The sequence below is a fragment of the Anabrus simplex genome, chromosome 1 (assembly GCF_040414725.1).
Source record: "Anabrus simplex isolate iqAnaSimp1 chromosome 1, ASM4041472v1, whole genome shotgun sequence".
NCBI lineage: Eukaryota > Metazoa > Arthropoda > Insecta > Orthoptera > Tettigoniidae > Anabrus > Anabrus simplex.
In genome coordinates this window covers 784,308,764-784,330,316 of record NC_090265.1, presented here as the reverse complement: position 1 = coordinate 784,330,316, position 21,553 = coordinate 784,308,764, and the positions used below count along the sequence as shown (strand labels likewise).

The 21,553-nt window shown below is 38.5% G+C and overlaps 1 protein-coding gene across 6 annotated transcripts in view; it reads right to left on the bottom strand.

Moving 5' to 3' along the window:
- Positions 1-21,553, bottom strand: part of drn (doctor no) — a 276,723-nt gene that overhangs the window by 232,062 nt on the left and 23,108 nt on the right. For all 6 annotated transcript variants that reach the window (XM_067136234.2, XM_067136232.2, XM_067136240.2 and 3 more), the window contains one exon: positions 8,600-8,700. The gene's annotated coding sequence lies outside the window, so the exon portion shown is untranslated. The remainder of the gene's footprint in view (positions 1-8,599; positions 8,701-21,553) is intronic.

Genomic DNA, 21,553 nt, shown 5'->3' with positions numbered 1-21,553 from the left:
TAGTAAGGATAATAATACAGTAATAATAATTCCTACTTGTTCAAGAAACATGTATCATGGAACGAACTAGAGGTTAAGAAACTTTTTTTTTATGCTACACGTGATTGAAACGTGCAAAAAAAAAATTTTTTTTAATATATACTGCATATATAAATTGAATAAGGAGGAAACTATTTACTAATGAATCATTGTTATAGTGATCTAAAGATTATTATTTGTTGCTCCTGATTTAAAGGGGCCTGACATCATGGTCATCAGCCCTAGCACAGTAACATTTTATCTTTTCACTTACTCGTACTGACAGCACAGCCGAGTGCCTCTTGGGGAAAGACTGAGACCGTTCCTCTGCTGGAAGGTTACCATTGGAGTGCTTCTCCTTCCAACCATACTTGTCAAGATACCCCTTCACTAGGTATCTTATGTTCAAAGTTGTAAAAGGAAACCTCCTATGGACGACTTTAAAAATTCCAACCATCAGCATGCTTCCCTTCTTTGCAGTCAGGACTGGCTGCTCGACTATGCTCTATGGATTCGACTCATTAACTTTGTTCGTTAAGGTTGAATGAGGTATCCCGTACCTCTCAGTGGCTTTTTTGTATGCGAGTCATCCATCCTGTAATTCTTAACAGCTTTATCAAGCATATCTGCATTGTAATTATGACAGACCAAACTTTGGAAATTTATGCTCATGTTCTCGTAGCTCTGTCCAAAGTACCCCAATTAGAAAAACTGCCATAGCGATGTTGCTCACAAATGAATGGTGCTCAAACAAATGCAAGTTGATCCTAACTGAATATCAGTTTGTATAAAGCACACAACATCAATCTATTTCAATTCACATTTGCTGACAATGTGAAAGTTCTTGATACACTCAGTACCACATGATACAATAAAACTCTCCCATTCAGGGGAAGCCTAAAAGTGCTGACAATCAAGAAAATTGCAATATCACAATAATACTATGAACCTTGACTGTCAAGTGACAGGATAAAAAATGCATGCTAGTTCAACACAGATCTATCCATGTTAAGAAAATTAAGCACACATCTGTTTGAAATTAAACCCCCATCCAAACGAACCCCATTTTATGGTAATAACAGAGTCAGCTTATTACATGTTATAAACCTCATTTTTGGTCTGTATTGAACAATTTTACAGTTCAAAAATAATAAAGGTGTTCTTTAATCCACCTATTCAATATTTTATTTCCACTTATACTGGTTACATAAACACAATAACACTTATTTGGGATATGTTTCGCCCTCAATTTAGGGCATCTTCAGCCTAAAATAATCTTCAAAAGTACATATAAAATTACATATGGAAGCCAAAAGATTAGCTAGTTACTAAAATTTGTTACATAAAATGTGAATATTGATGCATTAATAAAAACATGTTGATGGAACACTGTCTATGATTATACTAAAACTATCTTGTCAGAGACAAACTTCTACCATTAAAAATACGTAGTCCAATTAAAATGGTTCAAATAAAACTGTTAGTGGATAACCAATGTGATAATGATGTAATGCCAACGAAATGAGGGCGTGAACATAAGCACAAAAATGTATGTCATATATAACATGTTCAAGGCCACTGCTAAAGTCGTAAGCGTGAAGGTACTAAAACATTCAAAGGTAGATGCACGTAAAGGCGAAACTGAAGCATCGGTTGAATTATTGTAGAAGAAGTGGCCCTTTGTACCGGTAGGAAATACTGCCAGGGACCTTGTTGAGAAATGTCAGTACATGCTGGCATAACATTCACTGCAAGAGAAGGAAAGGAAGTATTAAGACATTCACACCCGTATCCGAGTTATTGCCTATAGCGCGTGACCATGCTGTGGACCGTATCCGAGTCAGCCCGGATAAGCGGAACCTTGAAGTGGAGCCGTTCCTACGCAGCTGGGATCCATTTTGGTCACAAATATGTGCGAGAGAGATGAAAGTAATACCCTTATGAATGCTTCTACTCACCAGAAACCACATGGCCACGGCGATTTTCCCTCCCAATGCACTTTCTTCGTTTTGTTTCTGAGGGTAGCCTAGCACTGGCACAACTAGCTGCGTAGTTGGTTTGTGATTGCACAAGCGAGTGTATAATCCTTTGGTATAATCACGTTCTGAAGTAAGTGTAACTTGGCGTGTAGGGACAATATAAATGATGCAAGTGATGCGAATTTACGAAGCATAGTTTTACAGCTGCTTGAAAATTATCTTGGCCAGAGGTATACAGTCCATATGGACAATTATTACCAATACAGTTGGACTCGCGAAACAATTACAGGAACACAACACTGCCGTATGTGGAACAATACGGTCAAATAGGGATGTACCAAAAGATCTAAAGGAACACCAGGCAATTCTCAAACGGCATGGGGGAAATTGAACCCGACGTACAAGTACAGTCACTTCTCTCCGAAATCTCAGCTCCAAGTCAACGTGCTGCGATTTTGCCGCCAGAAAGGGCGCCGGCCAAGGATCCATCATTTCAGTTAGATGGGAAGAGAGAAGAGCATATTCTCTTGAAGTTTCCACCATTAAATATAGTCAAGTTCTCCTGAAGAAGGTGCAAAGTGTGCTTCAAAAATAAAATTATTAGTGAAACACTATTTTTGTGGAAAGTGTGGTGTTCCCATTCACCCAGGAAAGTGTGACATTACCTACCACACCCTACAGAGATACTAGAGGACTTCATTAAGGTATGTGGAAAATTTTGTTTCCATATCTTGTTTAGTTTATAACTAATTGTGAAAAGAATTTGTTGTTTGCTCCGCCACTAACAGCTGGAATAGCTGGGCCAGCCCTTTAAATAGCCGCTCAGATGATGGGCGTGAATGTGTTAAGATGGTGAACGCAAGGAGAGAATTGAATTTGAAATTCACAAAAGAGGACAAAGTCTATAACTCATTAAATTTTCTAGATGTATCTGTTATGCGTAAGGATAACACTCTTGATTTCCAAATCTTTAGAAAACCGATAAAATAATCTACAACCATAAACAATTTTTCATTGCACCTGAATTCACAAAAACAAGCACCTTTTCACAGTCTAATATATCTATATCCCCAAGAATTTGAAGAATTGAATTATATTTGGAATCTTGCTAAACAGAATGTTTCCAAAATATGAATGATTAATAGACTGATCAATAAAATTAAGAACAGGTTATCCACAAATCTGATACCAGAAAAAACAAAAAAGACTGAGTATGCTACATTCACTTATAATAATCCAGCTATACACCAGATTACTAACGTATTCAAAAGACATAATTTTAATATAGCTTTTAGAACTACTAATCAATCCATATTCTTTAATCATAAAAAAGTTCATTATGACAAAAATAGTTATTTGGGATCGGGAGTATACAGACTCCAATGTACACAGTGTAATTTTTCATATGTTGGACAGACTGGGAGAAGCTTTACGACAAGATACATGGAACATGTTAACGCAGAGAAACATAGAAAATACTCAGCGATGAGCTGACATATGAGGGAGACTGGTCACCGATTTGAATCCATAGAGAAAGGCCTAGTGATAATTAGAATTACAGAAAAAGGAAGAATGTTGAACGAACTAGAAAGTTTATATATCTATTTAGACCAGACGTATAATAAGGAATAAAATCTTAATGACATCACAGACAGTAAAAGCATGTTATATGAATTAATGCCTAAATTATTAAAGACAGTTAGTTCAAATATATTTAGGATACCTAATATATTTAATTCTTCATACTCTAATACTCCACCCATATCTACGGATATTAGGCCTACTTCCAACAAAACTGATAACTCTGCCCCTTTGTCAGCCTCGTCACACTCCCCCATTCCTTCCCCGCTGAGTTCACTACCGCCTCTGCAGCACAGATACAAGACTCAGAGCCAACAGAAGGGTGGCTACCAATTCAATGGTAGCTAACAATTAACAACTTTCAACAAACACATAAGTCCTCATCTATTCTAAATAAAGTAATAAGAATTCTCTCCTGGCGTTCACGATCTTAAAATTTCCTTTCCTTCTCTTGCAGTGAATATTATCCCAGCATCTACTGAAGTTTCTCAACAAGGTCTCTGACAATATTTCCTACTGGTACAAAGGGTCACTTCTACAATAATTCAACTGATGCTTCAGTTTCGCCTTTACGTGCATGTACCTTTGAATGTTTTAGTACATTCACGCTTACGACTTTAGCAGCAGCCTTGAACATGTTATATATATGATATACATTTTTGTGCTTATGTTCACACCCTCATTTCGTTGGCATTACGTCATTATCACATTGGTTATCCACTAACAATTTTATTTGAACCATTTTTAATTACACTATGTATTTTTAATGGAAGAAGTTTTAGTCTCTGACAAGATAGTTTTAGTATAATCATTGACAGTGTTTCATTAACATGTTTTTATTAATGTATCAATATTCACATTTTATGTAACAAATTTTAGTAACTAGCTAATCTTTTAGCTTCCATCTGTCTGTCAGGTCAACAGCCCAGAGGCTCGTTGGATCCTCAAATAACACCACCAAAGGCTATGCGGTTATAAGGAAACCCCAAAAACTAATGGCAGCACCAAAATGAGGCATACTAGGCAAGATGAGGAGTGAGGTAGTTTGCCATTGCTTTCCTCACTGTGTCAGAAAGTACTATTGCAGCACGACTGACCCTGTGAGCAGCACCTTTCGTAACACTTAGATGCACTAGTTGTGCTCTGAATGTCATTACTCAGCACTACCCATACTCCAGCAGCTTCCATATTGTCACAGCCATGGATGTTGACTGGGACTTTGGTGGAAGCTACACTTTACTCTGGCCTGTACCAAGAGATGGATGCAAAAGTACTGTATCTATCAAGAAATGACAGCAGGCAGTTAGCTTCCAAATGTAATATTATATGTACTTTTGAAGATTATTTTAGACTGAAGATGTCCTAAATTGAGGGTGAAACATGTCCCAATAAGTGTTATTGCTTTCATGTAACCACTATAAGTGGAAATATAGTATTGAATAGGTGGATTAAAGAAATACCTCTATTATTTTTGAAGAGTCAGCTTAGCCGATTATTGTGAGTCACCTATGCGACTGGCTTGTTAACTGAGATTTCCTGTTCTTTCAAACAAGTCAGACCGCCACTGTTAATGAGTACACTGTTCCTAGTATGTAAGCAAAGAACTTTTAAGTGGACAAATCAAAAAGCCAAGAGCTCGAATTTTACCACTGTGTGTACTCATTCATTCATTTTTTTTTTTTGCTAGGGGCTTTACGTCGCACCGACACAGATAGGTCTTATGGCGACGATGGGATAGGAAAGGCCTAGGAGTTGGAAGGAAGCGGCCGTGGCCTTAATTAAGGTACAGCCCCAGCATTTGCCTGGTGTGAAAATGGGAAACCACGGAAAACCATCTTCAGGGCTGCCGATAGTGGGATTCGAACCTACTATCTCCCGGATGCAAGCTCACAGCCGCGCGCCTCTACGCGCACGGCCAACTCGCCCGGTGCTCATTCATTCAAAGGGTCAACATGAACAAGATGAGCTAAGGAATAACCATCTAAATATATGAAACCTTTAATAATGGCATCAAAGAAAGACTATCAGAAGAAATCAATAGTATTTACATGGAAATTAGGTAATGATACACAAAGGAATAAGAATGAATACAGTGACAGGAATTTGTTAAGGCTCATCCCCTCTCTTTATAGCTCACCACATTCATGAATCATTAAAAAATATTTAAACTCGTGGCTTTAACTATTAGATTCTAGTGGAGATTTTTGGGTGCACCTGGCTTTTTCTGAAAATTTGGTTGTTAATTATGTAATTCCCAACTGTGTACACAGTATGTTAGAATGGGTGAAGTATCAATTATGGTGTCTAATGGTATCATACGAATAATATTACAGCAATTACGCTTCAAGCTGATTCAACATGTTATTGTGGTGTTGCGAACTCAAAGAATATGGTCAAAATCAGATGTATCATTCCAGTAAACCCACAAAATTGTTATATTCAGTTTTCTAGATCAATAACAATGCCAAACACTAAATACCTATAGTTATTTTTAACATGTCAAAATCTGATCTTGGTAAGAGGTGAAGACAAGGTGGTCTAGACCAATACATTGTATTTACTAAGGATGACGTTTTTAATGTTTGAGAAATGTCGCAAGTTTTCTTCTTATAGTAGCCACATCCGCTATGATTACGATTTTTGAGTGTTATTTTCTAGAATTGGAACCTGAAAGCCAAGATGTCAAGCTCAGAAATGCTGCAAAATTTTTAGCAATCAGCTGATACATAAAGGCTACAAATTTAAGATCACTGATAGTATATTATTTTCACTGTAACACATGAAAAGTAAAAACAGATAAAACCATAGGTACTTCCTTCACTATGATGATAATGTTACCAATAAGAACACTGGAGGTCTAACAAATTAACAAAGAAATACCAAGTGTTTCCAAGTTATAAGTTACTGGATCATAACGATATTTGAGAAAGGCAATGTAATATAAATAATTACTTATGAATAAAGGTAAAATGTGGTTAGGAAGAGGTCTTTCCACTGAAAAAGTTACAACAGCCTATAATGATTGAAATGCAAGAATTAACCCCTGACACTGGAAAGCCTCTTTTTATTACATAATTTAAGTCTGCATCACAGATCATATCAGCTAAAGAGATAGCAATACTGGATTACTAAATAGAAACAGTAGGCACTGGCCTATTAAGCCCCACAAAAACTGAACCTGCATACCCATACTGTTATGAGCAGAGCTTTCCAGTTGCATGGAAACATACAAAAAGATTTGTCTACTTAGGTTCCCTGGATTCTTAGAGACAGATACAGAAAATATGAAGGAAGCTGGCCATAAATTAACATAATTATTCCGAAGACAATGAGTTGGAGTTTGTAGAGGGTTCATTTCAAGCGTTTTATATCACAAAATTTGTTTAATGCCGATGCAAAAGTGCCATCACCGTGACTGGGCCTATAAACTAATTTTTTTAAAACCTGGTTCAATCAATGTTATCAAATATTTTTAAGAATTTATAGGGGTTTCAAAATCATGAACACTACCGGCGAGCTTCAATTTTCAAAGTAAGACTGCTGAAAACTTTTCATCGACCTTCAATGCAGCAAGAATGAGTGAAACACGCTTGTCATTATGACTACTGATTATGGTATCCTGCAAACAACATACTTCAAAGATATCATGAAAGAGTTTTCCACAATAAAAAAAACTACGATGGTGAATTATTTTTGTTACACAGCACGTGTAATTTGTTTAAAGCATTAATAATTATAGCCTAAACGTCAGATAATACTAGTTTATGCAGATTGTTGGTGAAATTAAAAACATGTCTGGATTTAATTTACAAGCAGGGTACTGAGATTTTGCTTATCTACAAGCTGTGGCAGGGTTTTATATTGCACTTCAATAAATTTTTGTGTGTTTTATCAGAAGTGCTTTGAATTAAGAATATTAGTTAATTTAAAAAAATCAAACTATACGCTTGCAGATTCCAAGTGTGGTTCAAATGTAATACAACCCGACATTCCGACAGCCAAGGACAAGAGCATATGTTAGTCTAAGTTCCATGGTCACTTTTTTTTTTGTTACAATTTGCTTTTACGTCACATTGACACAGATAGCTCTTATGGCAATAATGTGATAGGAAAGGGCTAGATATGGGAAAGAAGCATCTGTGGCCTTAAGGTACAGCCCCAGTATTTGCCTAGTGTGAAAATGGGAAACACAGAAAACCATATTCAGGGCCACCAACAATTGGGTTCGAACTTACTATCTCCTGAATGCAAACTGACAGCTATGCAACCCAAACCACCCAGTCATTCACTCGGTCATGGTAACTTTTATAGCAGTATTAGTCTAAATATGGGTAAAGGTTTGTGCACTGAGTAAGAGAAGATTCTGATCTTTACAGTAAACTTTGTCAGACCTCCTGAACACAGAAAGCTTTACACAATAACTACAATATCTACTTAGATGGAAGATATTTTGTGCACATGAAATTCAAGCTAGTATTAGTTTCATTGTGCTCCCACTGTAATGACATCTACTGTAAACAATTAGAGCTCAAAAGCAGGTTCATTTAAAATTTCCATGTGGTAGTGGCTAAAAGCTCCATCAGCTATAAAAGATAACAGAATACGCCTCCTCACAAAGTCAGCCCACAGACACTAAAGTAGAGATCCTCATATACACGTGTTCAGCCAGTTTGCCCCACTAAGTTACCACTATGACAACTGGGATCTTGTAAGTTCCACCTGCAGTAAGTATTAACTGTAGGATGACTAGCTTCACAACACAAATACAGAAGACTTAATACACTGGTGCTATACGTGAACAAAAAGCATTTAAAATGTGACATTTGCTTTATAAATTTGAACAGGCACTTCTGCATAACAAAACAGGTGTCAGCAGATGGAAAGGTTGAAACAAACACTGCTTACAAAGAGCACATGAAAAGGCAGGGGGCATATCTAAAAACAAAAGCTATTACCATGCCTAACATGCCCTGGCACAAGCTAGTGAAAACATATGTTACAGGTCTGTTTTAATAACTCACCATGCCCTGGTGCAGACTGGAGTTGGCAGCAAGCAAAATTTGAGCTGGGGATGACGAGATGACATGCTTCGAATGGCAATTTCACAGGATATCTTCACTACCTAAGTCATACAAGAAGTTAAGACTTTATAAATGTTTAGCAAATTATATACCAAAAGCAAGTCATTGCTAACACAATTTAGGTTTTAACAGTAATAAAGAGGCAGTGGATTTTTGCATGAGGAACCAAATGATTGTTGGAAACACCTGCTTTAGGAAGAACAGTCAGAAGATTACAAGGTATGGTTGGGGAGACAGACGAACAAAGACTATGATCGATTATATAATCATAGAGAAAGAACACCGGAAGAACCTTTTAAATGTTACAGTCATGCCTGAAGAAGCCTTTGGTGGAGATCATAGAGTTGTGATAGGCACATTGAAAGTGGGAAAGATTGAAAAACCCCCATTAAGAAGAGAGAAAAGAATTAAAGTATGGAAGTTTAAGGAGAAAAAAGCATACAAGAATTTCAAAGTGAAATAATGCCCTTGGTACCCAGGATGGAGATGGGGAATGTTGAAGATGAATGGAAAAGATTTAAGGAAGTACTGGTTGGATGTGCAAAAAAGATATGTGGTAGAACATCAACAAATGTGAAAGACAAAGAGACACACTAGTGGAATGATAGGGTAAAGAGTAAAGTGAAGGAAAAGAAAATGGCATGGAAAATATCAAAAACATCTAAGACTGAAGAAAGTAGAAGATGATATCTGGAGGCAAAGAATTTGACCAAGGAAGAGGAAGCTGGGCCTTATTCACAGAGAAATTGAGATATGATAAAGGATGTGCAGCATAATATTAACTAAGCCAGAAATAAGAAATAGATGGACAGAGTATTTTCAGAAGTTGCTGAACATGAGAACTAATGACAGTCATTCAATGGACGACCAGGAAAGGCAATTTAGTTCATGAAGAAAGAAATTACAGTGAATGAAACTGAAATGGCAGTAAGAAAGATGAATGGAAAAACTGCTGGAACACATGAAATTTCAGTGGAGATGGTAAAGGTAGCTGGAGCTGTAGGCCTGCAGCGGACATATCAAGTTCTCGGGATTGTCTGGGAGAATAATGAGGTCCCTGAGGATTGGCAAAAAGGAATAATCATCCCAATTTTCAAGAAAGGTGATAAGAAAGTATTGAAGAACTACAGGTGAATTACTCTGATATCCCATGTTGCTGAGATAATGGAGATGATTCTGAAAAGTAGGATAAGGTTGAGGGTTGAAAATCAGATACAGGAAAATCAGTTTGGTTTCAAAAGTGGAAGGACAACAATAGTCATTTTCATTATGAGGCAACTAATGAAAAAACAATGGGAGTATGGGAATGATATGGTGATGACATTCATTGACATTGTAAAGGCATATGATTGTGTCCCCAGGACTTAAGTTTTTTTTTTTGCTAGGGGCTTTACGTCGCGCCGACACAGATAGGTCTTATGGCGACGATGGGATAGGAAAGGCCTAGGAGTTGGAAGGAAGCGGCCGTGGCCTTAATTAAGGTACAGCCCCAGCATTTGCCTGGTGTGAAAATGGGAAACCACGGAAAACTATTTTCAGGGCTGCCGATAGTGGGATTCGAACCTACTATCTCCCGGATGCAAGCTCACAGCCGCCCGCCTCTACGCGCACGGCCAACTCGCCCGGTGGACTTAAGTTTGGAACAGTCTGGTGCAAAAAGGAATTGGACAAGGATTAATAAAAATGATCATGGCAATGTACAAGGAATGTTGTAATTGCATGCAAACACAAATTGGCAGGAAAAGTTGGTTCAAAACCACTAGTGGGTAAAGACAGGGAGGTGTTCTATCGCCAATCCTGTTTACAATAGTGATGGATGACATGAGATCAGCAAAAGCAACATATGGAGGAAGAGAAATAAACATTATGTTATTTGCAGATGATATTGTGATTTGGGGAGAAGAGAACATGAAGGTTCAAGAACAGTTGAATGTGGTGAATGGGAAGATCTAAGAATGTGGACTGAAAATAAGTGTAAGAAAGAGTGACTCTTGTTATGACTAGAAGGGAGAAAGAAGGGAAAGGTCAGATTAAACCTGCAGACAAGCCCCTGGAAGTAGTGGAGACGTTTGAATACCTGGGGAGTGAATTCATGGAGAATGCTAAACTGGATGCTGATATTAGTAAGAGGATTCAAGCTGGAAGCTGTTTCTATCATAGTGTAAGAAACATTTTATGGGACAAAGATATGCCAATGGAAGCAAAGGAAGCTATGTACACGATGTATTACGTACCCATAACAACTTACGGAGCAGAAACTTTGACAATGACAAAGAAGGATGAGAGTCGAATACAGGCAGCCGAAATGAAGTTCTTGAGGAGTATGATACAGAAGAGTAGAAGAGACAAAATAAGGAATGAGAAAATCTGGGAAGAAATTGGAGTGGAAAAAATGGATAGAATAGAGAAGAGCCGACTAAGATGGTTTGGGCACAAAGCGAATGAGTGATGAAAGAATGCCAAGAAAAGGTGATGAAAATGCAAGGAAAGAGGCCATGGACGACCACGATTGATATGGAAGGACACAATCCAACCTAGTATTATAGAAAGAAACCTGGACTGAGACGCAGTGTTGGAGGAGGAGTGGTGGAAAGACCGAAGAAAGTGGAGAGGAACCATATTTGCCCCTATCCGGCTACAGCGGGATAAAGAGAAATGATGATAATGAGTAATAAAGAACATAAACAAATTCAGAGAAGCCAAACAATAAAATCAGCCTTTACATATGGCATTTATCAGATCTTCAGAAAGCATTAACTCTATTAACAGAGAAGCTGAGGAGGGTCTTAACTTTAGTTGGGTGTCCATAATAATACTCGGCAACATGAGCACTTCTGCTCTCAGCAGCAACAAAACCTAGACAGCCTTTTCAGATGACAATGAGAATCAAACAGGGATGTGTAATCATTCACTTTGTTCTCTATATTTGTGAGAATTATACTGCATTTTGTTGAGAGAAGATTTCCACCAGGAAGTGGAAATAGTGTATAAAATTCGAGATCGATTATCTTGATTGACTACAAGCCGAAACCGAAGTATCCTCAATCTCTGTTAGACTACAATACACAAACAATGTTGTTGTAGGCAATACAGAATATTACTTCCAAACAATCTTGAAAGCATTTTGCTAACGAGGGGAACCCGCCAAGTGTAACAACGTGATTTGCCAGAAACTTCGCTCAGTGAAAGAGGGGTCAAAATAAGCGAACACATTTCAGCTAATAATAATGGCATGTGACCTCTGGAGAGGCCTGGAGCAGGACTTTCGATTTAATGTCGTATAGGTGACCTGCGCGTCTGATGTTTCCACGAATCCGAGAAAACTACAGTCCAAGTTTACAACATGCTTTACGTGCCTATTAACGTAAAGAAAGTTCAACCGACATGGTGGCTTTCGCCGTGACCTCAAACTTTTGCGCTCAAATCCTGATGAATTGTGCTTTTTTTTTTTTTTTTCCCCTTCATTTACTTTTGTCCAATGTATTTTGAAATACCGTTTTTCGTTTATAATTGTTCTGTCTAGCAAGCGAATTTTAAAACATCAAATGTTCTACATTCATTGCACAGCAAAGGGATATCGCGTCTAGACATGAAGCAATAAAAATCCATGCATTGATTCATAATCATCTGCAAGCTCCAGTTTTTCGAAAAATAATTATGCATCGTTTGTTGCAAACTTATTGCCAACACGTGAAATCTTCAGTAATGTTACCGACGTTTCATTTCCGAGTGACATTATCCCACAGAAATGTAACTGTGGCAAATATGCTTTTGCACAATGCTCGTGGTGTACAAAATTTCTAGTTTTGAATGTTACTATAACTGGTATCATCCAAGGGAATGCACCATATTTCCTTGAAGTATTAATATAAGAATGAACTTACAAACCACTGTAATCCCTGAAAAATACCATAAATATGTAACACTTAATGTGAAACCCAGTTGTAAGATTACACCAACATAATGCCCTTGTAACCACTAACTTATTCATGTAGTAATCGTCAATGGACATAAGTAGATAAATTAAACAAACAAAAAATAATAATCGGGATTTGAACACGGGGCACAAAAGTGTGAAGCCGCGGTGATAGCCACTGCGGCAGTTCAACAGCTTACGCTCTAAAAGACACGTAAAGCAAGTCTGAAACTTCGACCATCATTTTCTTCGAAACGGCCAAGTGTCTATGGATAAGCCGAAACATGTTTGCTTATTTCGGCGTCTCTTTCCCTGAGCGAAGTTTCCGGGAAAATGGGTGGTTGCGCTTGGTAGGTTTCCCTCGTAAGTATACACTAGTGACAGATTAGAATTTATAATTAATAAGACAAACGTAGACTGCAGATTTTACACAAAAGTCTATTTAGTTCTTTGCAGTGGTAAAAAGCTTCAAAATATTCATGTCAAATAAGGGCTACTGGAAAATTATTACACTGACTAAAATTGCCTAAAATAGAAGTTAGCACCTATTTTGGCCAAAAAATTTCTTTTCCTTCATAATTTGCTTTACGTTGCTCTCACACAGATAGGTCTTATAGTGACAATGGGTTGTTAGGAAAGGGCTAGGAGTGGGAAGGAAGTGACTGTGGTCTCAAGGTACAGCCCCAGCATTTGCCTGGTGTGAAAACTGGAAACCATTATCACGGCCACTGACAGTGGCTCTGTGCTCATGCTCTGAATACATGAGGTTTGTTGTTTAAAGGGGCCTAACATCTAGGTCATTGGCCCCTAATGGAACAAAATAAGATGAAATGTAATGACAATTTAAAAGTCTAAAATCATCCATGGACCAGAATTCAAACTGTGATGAAGAATGAATGGATGAATATGAATTTAAAACAATCAGTGGAGCTGACCCGCAATGCCCCACATTCCCAGAAACAACCGTAAAACAATACTACTACTGACCAAGGAACTGCTCCTAAAGCACAATCCTGCATCGATGATGCTTGTTGTCTACAGGGGCCCAAAACCAGGTCATCGGCCCCACATAAAGGTACTTATTGGTAGTAAAGTAGAACCATGATACCTGTCATGTTGAGGTACTAATCAAAAGTAGCGTAGACTCGCAGTATGCGACATTATGGTACTACTCACAGGTAATGTAATAAGCACGTGTAACTCTGACCTATGGTGTTTCTCACATTGCGGCACAACTTACAGGCAATGCAAACCTATGGTGTTCCTCATATAGGTGTAATAATCACAGGGACTCTTACTATCCATGGTGTTCCTCACACAGTAGGTACTAAACACAGGCAACGCAGACCCACAGTGTTGCTCATATAGTGGTACTAATCAGAGGCAATGCCCAGGCCTTGGCGTTTCTCACATAATGGTACTAATTACAGGCAATGTAAATCCGTGGTGTTCCGCATATAGTGGTACTAATTACGCGTACTGTAAAACCCAGTCTGATTCACACTCTGTTGCTACCAATCACAAACTTATTGTGTACCTAACACAGTGGTATTAATCGCAAGTAAAGGCAACCCATGGTGTTCCCTGGGTGATGGTACTAATTACAAGTAGTCTCGTGGTTTTAATTTGATCGTCCCTTGGTCGCTTCTTATGGCAGGCAGGAGATACCATGGCTGTATTCTTCGTCTGCACCTCCCACCCACAGGGGGTTGTGTGTTTGGTCCACGAGAGCTATTTTATTTCGCTCAAGTCTGTCCGCAACCTGGTTAGGACCCCCTTATCCGCCATCTGGGACATGCCATGTGGGAGTATCACCTCTCCCCCTGCTACGCCAGCATAGCAGGTTTGTGGCACTGAATACAATTTGTTGTAAATATACAATTATATTTAGGAGTAATAAATAGAGAACATCAATTCCAAACAAATGCTACAGAAATCCAGAGAATAAAATCAGCCTGACTACAGTGTATGATTTACAGATTTTGAGAAAGCATTAACTCTATAAACAGAGAAGCTCTGAGCTCATGCAGATGGTGATGCTGATTTCATTCCAATAGCTCACATGTATTCTATTCAGTACCAATTAACCACAAGGTGTTACAGATCCTACCAGGGAACTATAAAGGTGCAATATAAAGAGGAGTGTCTGGACTAGACTGAACCAATTGAGGACAGACCACATCAGATGCATAAATGGGGACTCGGCAACTGTGCAGCAAGTGACTGGAGCTCAGGAACAGACAGTAGAACACCTTGTAAAAGACTGCCCACTGAGGATACCATGGATTATTCCAAGACCTCACTCATGCAACCTCAGCTTTAACCTAACTGCAGCCACTAAATGTCAATTTGTGATGAAGACTTTGAAACTAGTTATGAAAAACACATTTTAAGAATAATTAATGATGTGTAAAGGCATTTGTTGAAGTTTGAAAAATGATAGCATAAGAATCTGCAAAATCTAATTCCCTCAACAAGCTTCCACATACTCTTTTTTGTAAAATATTTCTATGTATATGTTCTGTGCATTTCAGCACCATATTTCTTGGCAATTATATGCATACTTAAGAGCTGCTGCTCTGCCATATGATAAAATAAATATTTATGACATGTCTGTAACACGGGTGCACTCCAATTACAACAGACATTACAGAATATAGTATTATGATAGATAATACAAAACAGAAAACAAATCACAACAAATTAAGATTTTGAAAAATGATGAACAAATTTAGAAAAAAATGACAAACACAACAATAGGTTTAAAAGTTGTTACATACAGATCAGGGTTAAATAGTGCTGCAATTACTGGTTCCTGATTACGTAAGTAGGAAGAACTAAATATTTATTTGTAGGCACACACACATGCAAACAGATCAGGTGCATCATTAACAGTGTAAAAATAATATCCTGAAATTTATAGACAACTGAATTCCATTTGGATTATGTACAAAGAGGAGGTGAAGCTGATTCCTGCCCATGGTGTCCCTGCTAAAGTAGTTTAAATTAAATTTCCATTACTGAACTGAACATCAACACTTGGCGGTCAGACTGTCTCTCGAGATCTCCTGACCTATGGTACACAAACATACCACAGCTCACAGAAGCTCTTTTCAGAGCCAATGAACCAAACCCTTGGATCCTGTACTAAGAGTCCTTCAAATTAACATAGAAGGCACGAGTAAATCTACAACCGACTACTTGATTCGATTTGATTTATGTTCAAGAAACTCATCTCTGATGAGTCACAAATGCACTCAAGAGGGAAGATCCATGGTTACAGATTATTGGGAGTTGCTTATCAATTGTACGGTTCTGCGACCTATGTTTGCAACTCCATCATGGACGCTCATCTAGTCTCTTCACACCATGAGAACAACATTTTTAACATTGTGACTCAGGTTAACAGCTTGACAGTTGTTAACACTTAAAAACCTCCAGGCATCCCCTGGCCAGATTATGTTCTTCCAAACTTTGTACATCCTGCTGCCTATATGGGTGGCTTTAACAGCCACCACACCCAATGGGGATACAGATCAAATGACCTTTGTGGAGAGAAACTTACGGAATGGTCAGACTTGTCCAATATTCAGCTCATCTTCACCCAAAGGAAAAAGGCTCCTTTAAATCAGCAAGGTGGTACACAGAAACCAATCCTGACTTATGTTTTGTGTACACTGATCACCAGAGATACAGTTTACCTGCTATACATAGAGTGCTCACAAACTTCCCACACAGTCAGCACCAGCCTGTTCTTTTGGAAATAGGCACTCAGATCCCCATTATTAGAACTTCTCTTCCACGGCGGAATTTTGCCAAAGCTAACTGGAACAGTTTCTCTGCTGATCTTGATAGCAGCATAAAATGGATTCCTCCTGTTGTCAACTACTGTAGATTTCTTAAAAGCGATACTTGCCGCTGCAAAAAGACACATTCCTCGAGGAGTCTGAAAGGAGTACATACCCAGATGGAATGAAACATGTAAAAAACTCTACAGTGATTTTCAAAAGAACGGTAAAACGGATGTTGCTGATGAACTCATGAACAACTTAGATGAAGCCAGATGGAACAAGTGGACAGAAACTATGGATCATCATAAAAAGAACAGGGTCGTGTCATCAGCCAGTTGTGCACGAAGTCTTCCACACTCTCGTCATCTTCAAATCTTTGCCCCCCTAGAGCTTCTTTAAGTGGTCCGAACAAATGGAAATCACAGGGTGACAAGTCCGGGTGTAAGGAGGATGATCAAGTGTAGTCCAGTGCATTTCCTGTAGCTTGGAGACAGAGCTGCAGTATGGGGTAGCGCATCGTCATGGAGGATGATCCGTCGAATCGGTTGGTCTCTTCTTTTGCGGCGATATGCAACCCTCACCTTGTTCAACAGCTTGCAGTAGAAAGCAGCATCGATTGTGCGTCACTCATGCAAAAAAATCAGCAATAATGTCTTTAACCGCACTAATGTTTTAGTCTGTAATGCTGGTCCGAGGACTGCAATCGTGTTGCTGATTTTCCACAAGTTCATCCTTCCTTGAACTTTTTATGCCAGGCAAACACACGCGTCCTTGACAATGTTTGATCACTGAACTGTGCAGTCAATCTCTGGAAAATTTCTGCCGCTAACTCCTTCACGAGCAAGAAATGTTATAATCATGCGTCGTGCAGTGGAGGGGTGCACCTAATGCTCTGACATCGTGAGCATTACTGACGAAACGGCGGGAAATATCTAACAGCATGCTCTCCCCACTCCTAATGGTCCTGCCTAAACATAGAAGTGTGGGGCCAGTGCTACCAACTGTTGATGTTTAGGAACAAAAATCCTGTTTATATCTGATCGACCTTCGTATTTGTTGATCTCCAAAAGATATCTAACTATAAATCTTGTAAGATAGTGCTGGCATTACACAATAGAGGAGGAATTTTGAGAAAGTCCAGGTAGCACAGAATGAAAAAATGCAAGGTTATTTGATTGTTTTGAGAGAAGCATACAAGTCCTACAAGCACATAAATTCCATCGAACAATGTCAGTACATCCCTCCATCTGATTACTGTTAAAGGGGCCTAACATCTAGGTCATCGACCCATACTGGTACGTGATGAAGCGCAATGATGATTATTTTCACCATGTTGGTCCGTATTGACTTTTTATTGGCGTTTTGTGCGGTCTGAATGAGACTGCGGATTTGCACTGCACAGGTCCTCCGTCCATTCCTCAAGATCAGATTGAAATTGTGAGGGCAGTGAAAATATTTTACAGAAATATGATTATCGAAATTCAAAAACCATCCCCATTGACTGGCGTTCAAAAGGAAGACTAAAAATGATTATGAATTTAAAACAATCAGATCCGACCTGCAATGCCCATCCTTCCCATACAATATCTTAAAACAATGGTAAAAACGGAACAAGGGACGGCTTCCAAAGCAAAAATATATATCCATGATGCTTGTTAGCTGGTAGGATATTCAGATTACACTTACGATGGAAAAATCATATTCTGTTCTTAATAACTAATGGGCAAGATTTCGCACAGTGAGAATTTATACTTTTTCAGGTTTCTAAACATATATGGTTCCATATACAATTTTATCATGTCACAAAAATGACATTTCCTGCAATGCAAAATCATTTGTGGCTCATGTTTATAGTGAAGCCATTCCTTCATGCATGAATTTTAACACAGTACTAATTTTCTCAATTTACTGCACTGATAATATTGTAAATAAAATTATGATGAAGAATGAACGAAAATCTATCTACGAGGGATGTAAATAAAGTAGTGGCAACATAGTCCAGACACTCGCAGGAGATTGGGCATGCGCAATCAGGATATGGGAGTGGTCGGGGGCACTGTTGAGTGACTAATTCACCGCTCTAAAGCATGTTTTCAAAAGATAAGAGTTCCAGGCTGCCCATGGCAAAAATGCATCAGAATAATATCGAGGATTGCGCCAGTGGTGAGAATGCATTACCATCTAGGACGATTGCACGATGGGTCAAGGCGTTTTGTGCGGTCTGAATGAGACTGTGGATTTGCACCGCACAGGTCCTCCGTCCATTCCTCGAGATCAGATTGAAATTGTGAGGGGTCTTGTTTCCGTAGACCACCGATGAACTGTCGAGGAATTATCCTCAGAGGTTAGTCTCAGTCATCAAACGGTGTAGCACATACTCACAAAATGTCTAACATGAGGAAAATTGGGTTCCATATCAACTCACCGACGTACAGAAATGGCACCAGTATGCACTGGCTGGCATCCACCTGGGCAGATGCTGCAACATACGAGACATTTCTGCAGCGTATTGTCGCCATAGACAAGATGTGGGCACGAACTTACGAGCCTGAATTAAAGCGTCAATCGAATTAATTATAAGAAATAAACTGTCAATACAATATATCAAGTAAATGATATTACATCAGTACTGAGGCTAGTTTCAGCCACTTAGTGGCCATCTTCAGCCAAATAAAAATTAAACAGATAATGTGATAACTGAAACATATCTATACCAAAGACAATGTTGCAGGAATAATTACAACATTAAAATAATTATGGTTATGATCATCTTGTCATAATATGTCTTTAAGTAGACTAAGGACCTCAGGCAAAGAAGTAAATATGGATATGATAGCCAGAATTAGGAATAAATAAACATACAGAAAAGAAATTAAAAAGGAGAAAAATTATTTATGAGACTCCCCTCTAATGTCTGATGCAGAACAAGCAGTAACTTGCTGGAGAGGCAGCCAGGCCATGTAAACAAAGGAGTGGAAAGGGAACAAGCACTGACTTGGAGGAAGCAGGCAATGTAAACAAAGGAGTAAATAAGGAGGGGAGGGGAGGGAAGGGGTAAAGAAGGACGCATCTTATGTCAGTCAAACAGGTGGGAGCTTCCATACAAGATACTTAGGGCATGTTAACGCCCTGAAATACAACAGATGGGACATCACATGGGTGATACTAACCATACAGTAAGTTCACCAACATCAACCAAGACATGAAAATTCTCGAAAGGCCCCCTGCTCAGTACTACGGAAAATTGTTTTATCCATCTGGAACAGTTTTTCAATCCTAACTTAAATCTAACATTTTATTCGACCTTTTAATTCGTATCTTTAGTAATCATGTCTTTTATTATCTCCTTAAATTCCCCTTTTAGCAGCTGTCTTTCTTTCTGCATCCTTCAGCTCCACCTTAGACACTCCTCCTCTCCCTCCTCTACCATTACCCCCTCTCATTTTTATCTACTCCTTTGTTTACATTGCCTGCTTCCTCCAACAAGACAGTGCTTGTTCCCTATCCACTCCTTTGTTTACATGGCCTGCCTGCTTCCTTCAGCAAGTGAGTGCTTGTTCTACATCAGACATTAGAGACGAGTCTCATAAATAACTTTTCTCTTTTTTAATTTCTTTCCTGTATGTTTATTCATTCCTAATTCTGGGTATCATTTCCAGATTTACTTCTTTGCCTGAGGTCCTGTCTACTTAAAGACATATGACAAGATCATAACCAAAATTGTTATAATTATGTTAATGTTATAATTATTCCTGCAACATTGTCTTTGTCTAGTATAGATATGTTTTAGTTTTCAGATAATTTACTCTAAGTTTCATTTGGCTGAAAATGGCCACTAAGTGGCTGAAACTAGTCCCAAGACTGATGTAATATAATTTACTTGATATATTGCATAGTCAATTTATTTCTTATAATCGAATGAAAGGCATCACTCAGGTTCGCCACGTCCATAGAAATTTCGACAGGAATCCAATCGGGTTAAGCTTATGCCGATTGTGTCATACAACTATGAAGGTGACATTCTTATGCATGCTGAGCCTGAAGGACAAACCGTCAACAGTGACTACTATTGCCGATTTCTGGAGCAAGAACTGCGCCCAGCTATGCGGCGCAAACATCCACATCTATTGCGAGACAATCGCCCTATCGTGTTGCATGACAACACATGTTATGTTACACACATGTCATGTTGCACAGAATGTCGAGCTCTTATTGCAACAGTGGAATTGAGAGGTCTTGGAACACCCTCCGTACTCACCACATATGATCCCCTGCAACATTGACCTGTTTCCAAAGTTGAAGGAAGCCCTCAGAGGCCACCATTTTTCTGACGTGGCATCTATACTCCGTGCAGTAAAGCAACAGTTGCTGTCATCAACAGAGAACGCCTTGCTAACGGTCCGTAACGGCTTCCTGGCATTTAATATATAAATAATGCACAGTAGAGTTTTCCACCTATTCAATACTAAGTTGTATTTACAGTATTTACATTACATGGAACTAGTTTCAACCCTACTCGGGGTCATCATCAGCCATATAAAAACATACACAAAATAAATGCGAGATCCTAAAACATGTTTTCTAGCAGTAAGAGTCTTATGAAAAATGTAATTTTACAATATGAAGTGTGGTTGAAATGTTGCAAATGAAAATGAAATATTACGTGTGATGTAGGTGAGTAATAATTAATGCAAGTACATTATACAAGCTAAGAATTCTGCAACAATAGTACAAATAAGGTGCTCTGTGTTGTTTAAATTTATAGACTCATGGAATTCAGTAGGTCCTGGTGATACATAACGGGTGCTATGGCAATAAGAATGAACACAAAATAAACTGACACACATATAAAAATATACAGGTATGTACAATGAGTAACAAAATGTATGGTTGATACTCTCTGGAAGAAGAGTCGACTAAACACTGTATCAGCTTAAGCGGATAATTTGGCAGTTGATGAGCTGCATGGTTGTTCAGAATGTGGCAAAAGGTAATAGACTTTGTGGGTGACTACATTGAAGGAAAATACGGTAATGCAAGTGTACTTCTAGTTCATTAAATATTGTATTTTATCAATATTGCCACTACTTTATTTACAGCCCTCATATTATGTTTTATGTCTAATTCAGACACCTAAAACTTAATGTTCATGCCTAAAAGACATCCATAAGCCTATATTCAAATAAT